Consider the following 13,278-nt stretch of genomic DNA (forward strand, 5'->3'; position numbering starts at 1 on the left):
TCCCCTTGCACCCCACCCCCCAGCACTGAGGGGCACCTGCCAACAGGCCCCCACTCATGTCCCCTTGCACCCCCACCCCCCAGCAGTGCAGGGCACCTGCCAGCAGGCCCCCACTCATGTCCCACTCATGTCCCCTTACACCCCCAAGCCCCCTCACTGAGGGGCAACTGCCAGCAGGCCCCCACTCATGTCCCCTTGCACCCCCACCCCCCAGCAGTGCAGGGCACCTGCCAGCAGGCCCCCACTAATTTCCCCTTGCACCCCAACCCCCCAGCACTGAGGGGTACCTGCCAACAGGCCCCCACTCATGTCCCCTTGCACCCCCACCACCCAGCAGTGCAGGGCACCTGCCAGCAGGCCCCCACTCATGTCCCACTCATGTCCCCTTGCACCCCCACCCCCCAGCAGTGCAGGGCACCTGCCAACAGGCCCCCACTCATGTTCCCTTGCACACCCACCCCCCAGCAGTGCAGGGCACCTGCTAGTAGGCCCCCACTCATGTCCCACTCATGTCCCCTTGCACCCCCACCCCCCAGCAGTGCAGGGCACCTGCCAGCAGGCCCCCACTCATGTCCCACGCATGTCCCCTTGCACCCCCACCCCCAGCAGTACAGGGCACCTGCCAGCAGGCACCCACTCATGTCCCACTCATGTCCCCTTGCACCCCCACCCCCCAGCAGTGCAGGGTACCTGCCAGCAGGCCCCCACTCATGTCCCACTCATGTCCCCTTGCACCCCCACCCCCCAGCAGTGCAGGGCACTTGCCAGCAGTCCCCCACTCATGTCCCACTCATGTCCCCTTGCACCCCCACCCCCCAGCACTGAGGGGCACCTGCCAGCAGGCCCCCACTCATGTCCCCTTGCACCCCCAGCCCCCAGCACTGAGGGGCATCTGCCAGCAGGCCCCCACTCATGTCCCCTTGCACCCCCACCCCCAGCAGGGCAGGGCACCAGCCAGCAGGCCCCCACTCATGTCCCACTCATGTCCCCTTGCACCCCCACCCCCTAGCAATGAGGGGTACCTGCCAGCAGGCCCCCACTCATTTCCCCTTGCACCCCCACCCCCCAGCAGTGCAGGGCACCTGCCAGCAGACCCCCACTCATGTCCCATTGCACCCCCACCCCCCAGCAGTGCAGGGCACCTGCCAACAGGCCCCCACTCATGTCCCCTTGCACCCCCACCCCCCAGCAGTGCAGGGCACCTGCCAACAGGCCCCCACTCATGTCCCATTGCACCCCCACCTGCCGGCACTGAGGGGCACCAGCCAGCAGGCCCCCACTCATGTCCCACTCATGTCCCCTTGCACCCCCACCCCCCAGCAGTGCAGGGCACCTGCCAGCAGGCCCCCACTCATGTCCCCTTGAACCCCCACCCCCCAGCAGTGCAGGGCACCTGCCAGCAGGCCCCCACTCATGCCCCCTTGTACCCCCACCCCCCAGCAGTGCAGGGCACCTGCCAGCAGGCCCCCACTCATGTCCCCTTGCACCCCCACCCCCCAGCAGTGCAGGGCACCTGCCAGCAGGCCCCCACTCATGTCCCACGCATGTCCCCTTGCACCCCCACCCCCCAGCAGTGCAGGGCACCTGCCAGCAGGCCCCCAATTATGTCTCACTCATGTCCCCTTGCACCCCAACCCCCCAGCAGTGCAGGGCACCTGCCAACAGGCCCCCACTCTTGTCCCCTTGCACCCCCACCCCCCAGCAGTGCAGCGCACCTGCCAGCAGGCCCCCACTCATGTCCCACGCATGTCCCCTTGCACCCCCACCCCCCAGCAGTGCAGGGCACCTGCCAGCAGGCCCCCACTCATGTCCCACTCATGTCCCCTTGCACCCCCACCCCCAGCAGTGCAGGGCACCTGCCAGCAGGCCCCCACGCATGTCCCACTCATCTCCTCTTGCACCCCCACCCCCCAGCACTGAGGGGCTCCTGCCAGCAGGCCCCCACTCATGTCCCCTTGAACCCCCAGCCCCCTGCGGTTCAGGGCACCTGCCAGCAGGCCCCCACTCATGTCCCCTTGCACCCCCACCCCCTAGCACTGAGGGGCACCTGCCAGCAGGCCCCCACTCTTGTCCCCTTGCACCCCCAACCCCCAGCAGTGCAGGGCACCTGCCAGCAGGCCCCCACTCATGTCCCACGCATGTCCCCTTGCACCCCCACCCCCCAGCAGTGCAGGGCACCTGCCAGCAGGCCCCCAATCATGTCCCACTCATGTCCCCTTGCACCCCAACCCCCCAGCAGTGCAGGGCACCTGCCAACAGGCCCCCACTCTTGTCCCCTTGAACACCCACCCCCCAGCAGTGCAGGGCACCTGTCATCAGGCCCCCACTCATGTCCCACTCATGTCCCCTTGCACCCCCACCCCCCAGCAGTGCAGGGCACCTGCCAGCAGGCCCCCACTCATGTCCCACGCATGTCCCCTTGCACCCCCACCCCCAGCTGTGCAGGGCACCTGCCAGCAGGCCCCCACTCATGTCCCACACATGTCCCCTTGCACCCCCACCCCCAGCAGTGCAGGGCACCTGCCAGCAGGCCCCCACTCATGTCCCACTCATTTCCTCTTCCACCCCCCAGCACTGAGGGGCACCTGCCAGCAGGCCCCCACTCATGTCCCCTTGCACCCCCACCGCCCAGCAGTGCAGGGCACCTGCCAGCAGGCCCCCACTCATGTCCCCTTGCAACCCCACCCCCCAGCACTGAGGGGCACCTGCCAACAGGCCCCCACTCATGTCCCCTTGCACCCCCACCCCCCAGCAGTGCAGGGCACCTGCCAGCAGGCCCCCACTCATGTCCCACTCATGTCCCCTTGCACCCCCAACCCCCCGCACTGAGGGGCACCTGCCAGCAGGCCCCCACTCATGTCCCCTTGCACCCCCACCCCCCAGCAGTGCAGGGCACCTGCCAGCAGGCCCCCACTCATGTCCCACTCATGTCCCCTTGCACCCCCACCCCCCACCAGTGCAGGGCACCTGCCAACAGGCCCCCACTCATGTCCCCTTGCATACCCACCCCCCAGTAGTGCAGGGCACCTGCCAGCAGGCCCCCACTCATGTCCCCTTGCACCCCCACCCCCCAGCACTGAGGGGCACCTGCCAGCAGGCCCCCACTCATGTCCCCTTGCACCCCCACCCCCCAGCACTGAGGGGCACCTGCCAGCAGGCCCCCACTCATGTCCCCTTGCACACCCACCCCCCAGCAGTGCAGGGCACCTGCCAGCAGGCCCCCACTCATGTCCCACTCATGTCCCCTTGCACCCCCACCCCCCAGCATTGCAGGGCACCTGCCAGCAGGCCCCCACTCATGTCCCACGCATGTCCCCTTGCACCCCCACCCCCCAGCAGTGCAGGGCACCTGCCAACAGGCCCCCACTCATGTCCCATTCATGTCCCCTTGCACCCCCACCCCCAGCAGTGCAGGGCACCTGCCAGCAGGCCCCCACTCATGTCCCACTCATTTCCTCTTGCACCCCCACCCCCCAGCACTGAGGGGCACCTGCCAGCAGGCCCCCACTCATGTCCCCTTGAACCCCCACCCCCAGCAGTTCAGGGCACCTGCCAGCAGGCCCCCACTCATGTCCCCTTGCACCCCCACCCTCCAGCACTGAGGGGCACCTGCCAACAGGCCCCCACTCATGTCCCCTTGCACCCCCACCCCCCAGCAGTGCAGGGCACCTGCCAGCAGGCCCCCACTCATGTCCCCTTGCACCCCCACCCCCCAGCACTGAGGGGCACCTGCCAGCAGGCCCCCACTCATGTCCCCTTGCACCCCCACCCCCCCAGCACTGAGGGGTACCTGCCAGCAGGCCCCCACTCATGTCCCACTCATGTCCCCTTGCACCCCAACCCCCCAGCAGTGCAGGGCACCTGCCAACAGGCCCCCACTCTTGTCCCCTTGAACACCCACCCCCCAGCAGTGCAGGGCACCTGTCATCAGGCCCCACTCATGTCCCACTCATGTCCCCTTGCACCCCCACCCCCCAGCAGTGCAGGGCACCTGCCAGCAGGCCCCCACTCATGTCCCACGCATGTCCCCTTGCACCCCCACCCCCAGCAGTGCAGGGCACCTGCCAGCAGGCCCCCACTCATGTCCCACACGTGTCCCCTTGCACCCCCACCCCCAGCAGTGCAGGGCACCTGCCAGCAGGCCCCCACTCATGTCCCACTCATTTCCTCTTCCACCCCCCAGCACTGAGGGGCATCTGCCAGCAGGCCCCCACTCATGTCCCCTTGCACCCCCACCCCCCAGCAGTGCGGGGCACCTGCCAGCAGGCCCCCACTCATGTCCCCTTGCACCCCCACCCCCCCAGCACTGAGGGGCACCTGCCAACAGGCCCCCACTCATGTCCCCTTGCACCCCCACCCCCCAGCAGTGCAGGGCACCTGCCAGCAGGCCCCCACTCATGTCCCACTCATGTCCCCTTGCACCCCCATCCCCCCGCACTGAGGGGCACCTGCCAGCAGGCCCCCACTCATGTCCCCTTGCACCCCCACCCCCCAGCAGTGCAGGGCACCTGCCAGCAGGCCCCCACTCATGTCCCACTCATGTCCCCTTGCACCCCCACCCCCCAGCAGTGCAGGGCACCTGCCAACAGGCCCCCACTCATGTCCCCTTGCATACCCATCCCCCAGTAGTGCAGGGCACCTGCCAGCAGGCCCCCACTCATGTCCCCTTGCACCCCCACCCCCCAGCACTGAGGGGCACCTGCCAGCAGGCCCCCACTCATGTCCCCTTGCACCCCCACCCCCCAGCACTGAGGGGCACCTGCCAGCAGGCCCCCACTCATGTCCCCTTGCATACCCACCCCCCAGCAGTGCAGGGCACCTGCCAGCAGGCCCCCACTCATGTCCCACTCATGTCCCCTTGCACCCCCACCCCCCAGCATTGCAGGGCACCTGCCAGCAGGCCCCCACTCATGTCCCACGCATGTCCCCTTGCACCCCCACCCCCCAGCAGTGCAGGGCACCTGCCAACAGGCCCCCACTCATGTCCCACTCATGTCCCCTTGCACCCCCACCCCCAGCAGTGCAGGGCACCTGCCAGCAGGCCCCCACTCATGTCCCACTCATTTCCTCTTGCACCCCCACCCCCCAGCACTGAGGGGCACCTGCCAGCAGGCCCCCACTCATGTCCCCTTGAACCCCCACCCCCAGCAGTTCAGGGCACCTGCCAGCAGGCCCCCACTCATGTCCCCTTGCACCCCCACCCTCCAGCACTGAGGGGCACCTGCCAACAGGCCCCCACTCATGTCCCCTTGCACCCCCACCCCCCAGCAGTGCAGGGCACCTGCCAGCAGGCCCCCAATCATGTCCCACGCATGTCCCCTTGCACCCCCACCCCCCAGCAGTAAAGGGCACCTGCCAGCAGGCCCCCACTCATGTCCCACTCATGTCCCCTTGCACCCCCACCCCCCAGCAGTGCAGGGTACCTGCCAGCAGGCCCCCACTCATGTCCCACTCATGTCCCCATGCACCCCCACCCCCCAGCAGTGCAGGGCACTTGCCAGCAGGCCCCCACTCATGTCCCCTTGCACCCCCACCCCCCAGCACTGAGGGGCACCTGCCAGCAGGCCCCCACTCATGTCCCCTTGCACCCCCACCCCCCAGCACTGAGGGGCACCTGCCAGCAGGCCCCCACTCATGTCCCCTTGCACCCCCACCCCCCTGCAGTGCAGGGCACCTGCCAGCAGGCCCCCACTCATGTCCCACTCATGTCCCCTTGCACCCCCACCCCCCAGCAATGAGGGGTACCTGCCAGCAGGCCCCCACTCATTTCCCCTTGCACCCCCACCCCCCAGCAGTGCAGGGCACCTGCCAGCAGACCCCCACTCATGTCTCATTGCACCCCCACCCCCCAGCAGTGCAGGACACCTGCCAACAGGCCCCCACTCATGTCCCCTTGCACCCCCACCCCCCAGCAGTGCAGGACACCTGCCAACAGGCCCCCACTCATGTCCCATTGCACCCCCACCCCAGGCACTGAGGGGCACCTGCCAGCAGGCCCCCACTCATGTCCCACTCATGTCCCCTTGCACCCCCACCCCCCAGCAGTGCAGGGCACCTGTCAGCAGGCCCCCACTCATGTCCCCTTGCACCCCCACCCCCCAGCAGTGCAGGGCACCTGCCAGCAGGCCCCCACTCATGCCCCCTTGTACCCCCACCCCCCAGCAGTACAGGGCACCTGCCAGCAGGCCCCCACTCATGTCCCCTTGCACCCCCACCCCCCAGCAGTGCAGGGCACCTGCCAGCAGGCCCCCACTCATGTCCCACGCATGTCCACTTGCACCCCCACCCCCCAGCAGTGCAGGGCACCTGCCAGCAGGCCCCAATCATGTCCCACTCATGTCCCCTTGCACCCCAAACCCCAGCAGTGCAGGGCACCTGCCAACAGGCCCCCACTCTTGTCCCCTTACACACCCACCCCCCAGCAGTGCAGGGCACCTGCCAGCAGGTCCCCACTCATGTCCCACTCATGTCCCCTTGCACCCCCACCCCCCAGCATTGCAGGGCACCTGCCAGCAGGCCCCCACTCATGTCCCACGCATGTCCCCTTGCACCCCCACCCCCCAGCAGTGCAGGGCACCTGCCAACAGGCCCCCACTCATGTCCCACTCATGTCCCCTTGCACCCCCACCCCCAGCAGTGCAGGGCACCTGCCAGCAGGCCCCCACTCATGTCCCCTTGAACCCCCACCCCCAGCAGTTCAGGGCACCTGCCAGCAGGCCCCCACTCATGTCCCCTTGCACCCCCACCCTCCAGCACTGAGGGGCACCTGCCAACAGGCCCCCACTCATGTCCCCTTGCACCCCCACCCCCCAGCAGTGCAGGGCACCTGCCAGCAGGCCCCCATTCATGTCCCACTCATGTCCCCTTGCACCCCCACACCCCCGCACTGAGGGGCACCTGCCAGCAGGCCCCCACTAATTTCCCCTTGTACCCCAACCCCCCAGCCCTGAGGGGTACCTGCCAACAGGCCCCCACTCATGTCCCCTTGCACCCCCCCCCCAGCAGTGCCGGGCACCTGCCAGCAGGCCCCCACTCATTTCCCCTTGCACCCCAACCCCCCAGCATTGAGGGGTACCTGCCAACAGGCCGCCACTCATGTCCCCTTGCACCCCTACCCCCCAGCAGTGCAGGGCACCTGCCAGCAGGCCCCCACTCATGTCCCACTCATGTCCTCTTGCACCCCCACCCCCCAGCACTGAGGGGCACCTGCCAGCAGGCCCCCACTCATGTCCCCTTGCACCCCCACCCCCCAGCAGTACAGGGCACCTGCCAGCAGGCCCCCACTCATGCCCCCTTGTACCCGCACCCCCCAGCAGTGCAGGGAACCTGCCAACAGGCCCCCACTCATGTCCCTCTCATGTCCCCTTGCACCCCCACCCCACAGCAGTACAGGGCACCTGCCATCAGGCCCCCACTCATGTCCCACTCATGTCCCCTTGCACCCCCACCCCCCATCAGTGCAGGGTACCTACCAGCAGGCCCCCACTCATGTCCCACTCATGTCCCCATGCACCCCCACCCCCCAGCAGTGCAGGGCACCTGCCAGCAGGCCCCCACTCATGTCCCACTCATGTCCCCTTGCACCCCCACCCCCCAGCACTGAGGGGCACCTGCCAACAGGCCCCCACTCATGCCCCCTTGCCCCCCCAACCCCCCAGCAGTGCAGGGCACCTGCCAGAAGGCCCCCAATCATGTCCCACTCATTTCCCCTTGCACCCCCACCCCCCAGCACTGAGGGACACCTGCCAGCAGGCCCCCACTCATGTCCCACTCATGACCCCTTGCACCCCCACCCCCCAGCAGTGCAGGGCACCTGCCAGCAGGCCCCCACTCATGTCCCACTCATGTCCCCTTGCACCCCCACCCCCCAGCACTGAGGGGCACCTGCCAACAGGCCCCCACTCATGTCCCCTTGCACCCCCACCCCCAGCAGTGCAGGGCATCTGCCAGCAGGCCCCCAATCATGTCCCCTTGAACCCCCACCGCCAGCAGGGCAGGGCACCTGCCAACAGGCCCCCACTCATGTCCCACTCATTTCCCCTTGCACCCCCAGCCCCCAGTAGTGTAGGGCACCTGCCAGCAGGCCCCCAATCATGTCCCACTCATATCTGCTTGCACGCCCACCCCCCAGCAGTGCAGGGAACCTGCCAACAGGCCCCCACTCATGTCCCCTTGCACACCCACCCCCCAGCAGTGCAGGGCACCTGCCAGCAGGCCCCCACTCATGTCCCCTTGCACCCCCACCCCCCAGCAGAGCAGGGCACATGCCAGCAGGCCCCCACTCATGTCCCACGCATGTACCCTTGCACCCCCACCCCCCAGCAGTGCAGGGCACCTGCCAGCAGGCCCCCAATCATGTCCCACTCATGTCCCCTTGCACCCCAACCCCCCAGCAGTGCAGGGCACCTGCCAACAGGCCCCCACTCTTGTCCCCTTGCACACCCACCCCCCAGCAGTGCAGGGCACCTGCCATCAGGCCCCCACTCATATCCCACTCATGTCCCCTTGCACCCCCATCCCCCAGCAGTGCAGGACACCTGCCAGCAGGCCCCCACTCATGTCCCACGCATGTCCCCTTGCACCCCCACACCCCAGCAGTGCAGGGCACCTGCCAGCAGGCCCCCACTCATGTCCCACTCATGTCCCCTTGCACCCCCACCCCCAGCAGTGCAGGGCACCTGCCAGCAGGCCCCCACTCATGTCCCACTCATTTCCTCTTGCACCCCCACCCCCCAGCACTGAGGGGCACCTGCCAGCAGGCCCCCACTCATGTCCCCTTGCACCCCCACACCCAAGCAGTGCAGGGCACCTGTCAGCAGGCCCCCACTCATGTCCCCTTGCACCCCACCCCCCAGCACTGAGGGGCACCTGCCAAAAGGCCCCCACTCATGTCCCCTTGCACCCCCACCCCCCAGCAGTGCAGGACACCTGCCAGCAGGCCCCCACTCATGTCCCACTCATGTCCCCTTACACCCCCTAGCCCCGCACTGAGGGGCAACTGCAGCAGGCCCCCACTCATGTCCCCTTGCACCCCCACCCCCCAGCAGTGCAGGCACCTGCCAGCAGGCCCCCACTAATTTCCCCTTGCACCCCAACCCCCCAGCACTGAGGGGTACCTGCCAACAGGCCCCCACTCATGTCCCCTTGCACCCCCACCACCCAGCAGTGCAGGGCACCTGCCAGCAGGCCCCCACTCATGTCCCACTCATGTCCCCTTGCACCCCCACCCCCAGCAGTGCAGGGCACCTGCCAACAGGCCCCCACTCATGTTCCCTTGCACACCCACCCCCCAGCAGTGCAGGGCACCTGCTAGTAGGCCCCCACTCATGTCCCACTCATGTACCCTTGCACCCCCACCCCCCAGCAGTGCAGGGCACCTGCCAGCAGGCCCCCACTCATGTCCCACGCATGTCCCCTTGCACCCCCACCCCCCAGCAGGACAGGGCACCTGCCAGCAGGCACCCACTCATGTCCCACTCATGTCCCCTTGCACCCCACCCCCCAGCAGTGCAGGGTACCTGCCAGCAGGCCCCCACTCATGTCCCCTTGCACCCCCACCCCCCAGCAGTGCAGGGCACTTGCCAGCAGGCCCCCAGTCATGTCCCACTCATGTCCCATTGCACCCCCACCCCCCAGCACTGAGGGGCACCTGCCAGCAGGCCCCCACTCATGTCCCCTTGCACCCCCACCCCCCAGCACTGAGGGGCATCTGCCAGCAGGCCCCCACTCATGTCCCCTTGCACCCCCACCCCCAGCAGTGCAGGGCACCAGCCAGCAGGCCCCCACTCATGTCCCACTCATGTCCCCTTGCACCCCCACCCCCTAGCAATGAGGGGTACCTGCCAGCAGGCCCCCACTCATTTCCCCCTTGCACCCCCACCCCCCAGCAGTGCAGGGCACGTGCCAGCAGACCCTCACTCATGTCCCATTGCACCCCCACCCCCCAGCAGTGCAGGGCACCTGCCAACAGGTCCCCACTCATGTCTCCTTGCACCCCCACCCCCCAGCAGTGCAGGGCACCTGCCAACAGGCCCCCACTCATGTCCCATTGCACCCCCACCTGCCGGCACTGAGGGGCACCTGCCAGCAGGCCCCCACTCATGTCCCACTCATGTCCCCTTGCACCCCCACCCCCCAGCAGTGCAGGGCACCTGCCAGCAGGCCCCCACTCATGTCCCCTTGCACCCCCACCCCCCAGCAGTGCAGGGCACCTGCCAGCAGGCCCCCACTCATGCCCACTTGTACCCCCACCCCCCAGCAGTGCAGGGCACCTGCCAGCAGGCCCCCACTGATGTCCCCTTACACCCCCAAGCCCCCGCACTGAGGGGCAACTGCCAGCAGGCCCCCACTCATGTCCCCTTGCACCCCCACCCCCCAGCAGTGCAGGGCACCTGCCAGCAGGCCCCCACTAATTTCCCCTTGCACCCCAACCCCCCAGCACTGGGGGGCACCTGCCAACAGGCCCCCACTCATGTCCCCTTGCACCCCCACCACCCAGCAGTGCAGGGCACCTGCCAGCAGGCCCCCACTCATGTCCCACTCATGTCCCCTTGCACCCCCACCCCCCAGCAGTGCAGGGCACCTGCCAACAGGCCCCCACTCATGTTCCCTTGCACACCCACCCCCCACCAGTGCAGGGTACCTGCCAGCAGGCCCCCACTCATGTCCCACTCATGTCCCCTTGCACCCCCACCCCCCAGCACTGAGGGGCACCTGCCAGCAGGCCCCCACTCATGTCCCCTTGCACCCCCACCCCCCAGCACTGAGGGGCATCTGCCAGCAGGCCCCCACTCATGTCCCCTTGCACCCCCACCCCCAGCAGTGCAGGGCACCAGCCAGCAGGCCCCCACTCATGTCCCACTCATGTCCCCTTGCACCCCCACCCCCTAGCAATGAGGGGTACCTGCCAGCAGGCCCCCACTCATTTCCCCTTGCACCCCCACCCCCCAGCAGTGCAGGGCACCTGCCAGCAGACCCCCACTCATGTCCCATTGCACCCCCACCCCCAGCAGTGCAGGGCACCTGCCAACAGGCCCCCACTCATGTCCCCTTGCACCCCCACCCCCCAGCAGTGCAGGGCACCTGCCAACAGGCCCCCACTCATGTCCCATTGCACCCCCACCTGCCGGCACTGAGGGGCACCTGCCAGCAGGCCCACACTCATGTCCCACTCATGTCCCCTTGCACCCCCACCCCCCAGCAGTGCAGGGCACCTGCCAGCAGGCCCCCACTCATGTCCCCTTGCACCCCCACCCCCCAGCAGTGCAGGGCACCTGCCAGCAAGCCCCCACTCATGCCCCCTTGTACCCCCACCCACCAGCAGTGCAGGGCACCTGCCAGCAGGCCCCCACTCATGTCCCCTTGCACCCCCACCCCCCAGCAGTGCAGGGCACCTGCCAGCAGGCCCCCACTCATGTCCCTCGCATGTCCCCTTGCACCCCCACCCCCCAGCAGTGCAGGGCACCTGCCAGCAGGCCCCCAATTATGTCCCACTCATGTCCCCTTGCAACCCAACCCCCCAGCAGTGCAGGGCACCTGCCAACAGGCCCCCACTCTTGTCCCCTTGCACCCCCACCCCGCAGCAGTGCAGCGCACCTGCCAGCAGGCCCCCACTCATGTCCCACGCATGTCCCCTTGCACCCCCACCCCCCAGCAGTGCAGGGCACCTGCCAGCAGGCCCCCACTCATGTCCCACTCATGTCCCCTTGCACCCCCACCCCCAGCAGTGCAGGGCACCTGCCAGCAGGCCCCCACTCATGTCCCACTCATTTCCTCTTGCACCCCCACCCCCCAGCACTGAGGGGCACCTGCCAGCAGGCCCCCACTCATGTCCCCTTGAACCCCCACCCCCCTGCAGTTCAGGGCACCTGCCAGCAGGCCCCCACCCATGTCCCCTTGCACCCCCACCCCCCAGCACTGAGGGGCACCTGCCAGCAGGCCCCCACTCTTGTCCCCTTGCACCCCCACCCCCCAGCAGAGCAGGGCACCTGCCAGCAGGCCCCCACTCATGTCCCACACATGTCCCCTTGCACCCCCACCCCCTAGCAGTGCAGGGCACCGCCAGCAGGCCCCCAATCATGTCCCACTCATGTCCCCTTGCACCCCAACCCCCCAGCAGTGCAGGGCACCTGCCAACAGGCCCCCACTCTTGTCCCCTTGCACACCCACCCCCCAGCAGTGCAGGGCACCTGTCATCAGGCCCCCACTCATGTCCCACTCATGTCCCCTTGCACCCCCACCCCCCAGCAGTGCAGGGCACCTGCCAGCAGGCCCCCACTCATGTCCCACGCATGTCCCCTTGCACCCCCACCCCCCAGCAGTGCAGGGCACCTGCCAGCAGGCCCCCACTCATGTCCCACACATGTCCCCTTGCACCCCCACCCCCAGCAGTGCAGGGCACCTGCCAGCAGGCCCCCACTCATGTCCCACTCATTTCCTCTTCCACCCCCCAGCACTGAGGGGCACCTGCCAGCAGGCCCCCACTCATGTCCCCTTGCACCCCCACCCTCCAGCAGTGCAGGGCACCTGCCAGCAGGCCCCCACTCATGTCCCCTTGCACCCCCACCCCCCAGCACTGAGGGGCACCTGCCAACAGGCCCCCACTCATGTCCCCTTGCACCCCCACCCCCCAGCAGTGCAGGGCACCTGCCAGCAGGCCCCCACTCATGTCCCACTCATGTCCCCTTGCACCCCCACCCCCCCGCACTGAGGGGCACCTGCCAGCAGGCCCCCACTCATGTCCCCTTGCACCCCCACCCCCCAGCAGTGCAGGGCACCTGCCAGCAGGCCCCCACTCATGTCCCACTCATGTCCCGTTGCACCCCCACCCCCCAGCAGTGCAGGGCACCTGCCAACAGGCCCCCACTCATGTCCCCTTGCATACCCACCCCCCAGTAGTGCAGGGCACCTGCCAGCAGGCCCCCACTCATGTCCCACGCATGTCCCCTTGCACCCCCACCCCCCAGCAGTAAAGGGCACCTGCCAGCAGGCCCCCACTCATGTCCCACTCATGTCCCCTTGCACCCCCACCCCCCAGCAGTGCAGGGTACCTGCCAGCAGGCCCCCACTCATGTCCCACTCATGTCCCCTTGCACCCCCACCCCCCAGCAGTGCAGGGCACTTGCCAGCAGGCCCACACTCATGTCCCCTTGCACCCCCACCCCCCAGCACTGAGGGGCACCTGCCAGCAGGCCCCCACTCATGTCCCCTTGCACCCCCACCCCCCAGCACTGAGGGGCACCTGCCAGCAGGCCCCCACTCATGTCCCCTTGCACCCCC

Source organism: Ambystoma mexicanum, chromosome 5q, assembly GCF_040938575.1.
Source record: "Ambystoma mexicanum isolate Mex_15411 chromosome 5q, UKY_AmexF1_1, whole genome shotgun sequence".
Classification (NCBI taxonomy): domain Eukaryota; kingdom Metazoa; phylum Chordata; class Amphibia; order Caudata; family Ambystomatidae; genus Ambystoma; species Ambystoma mexicanum.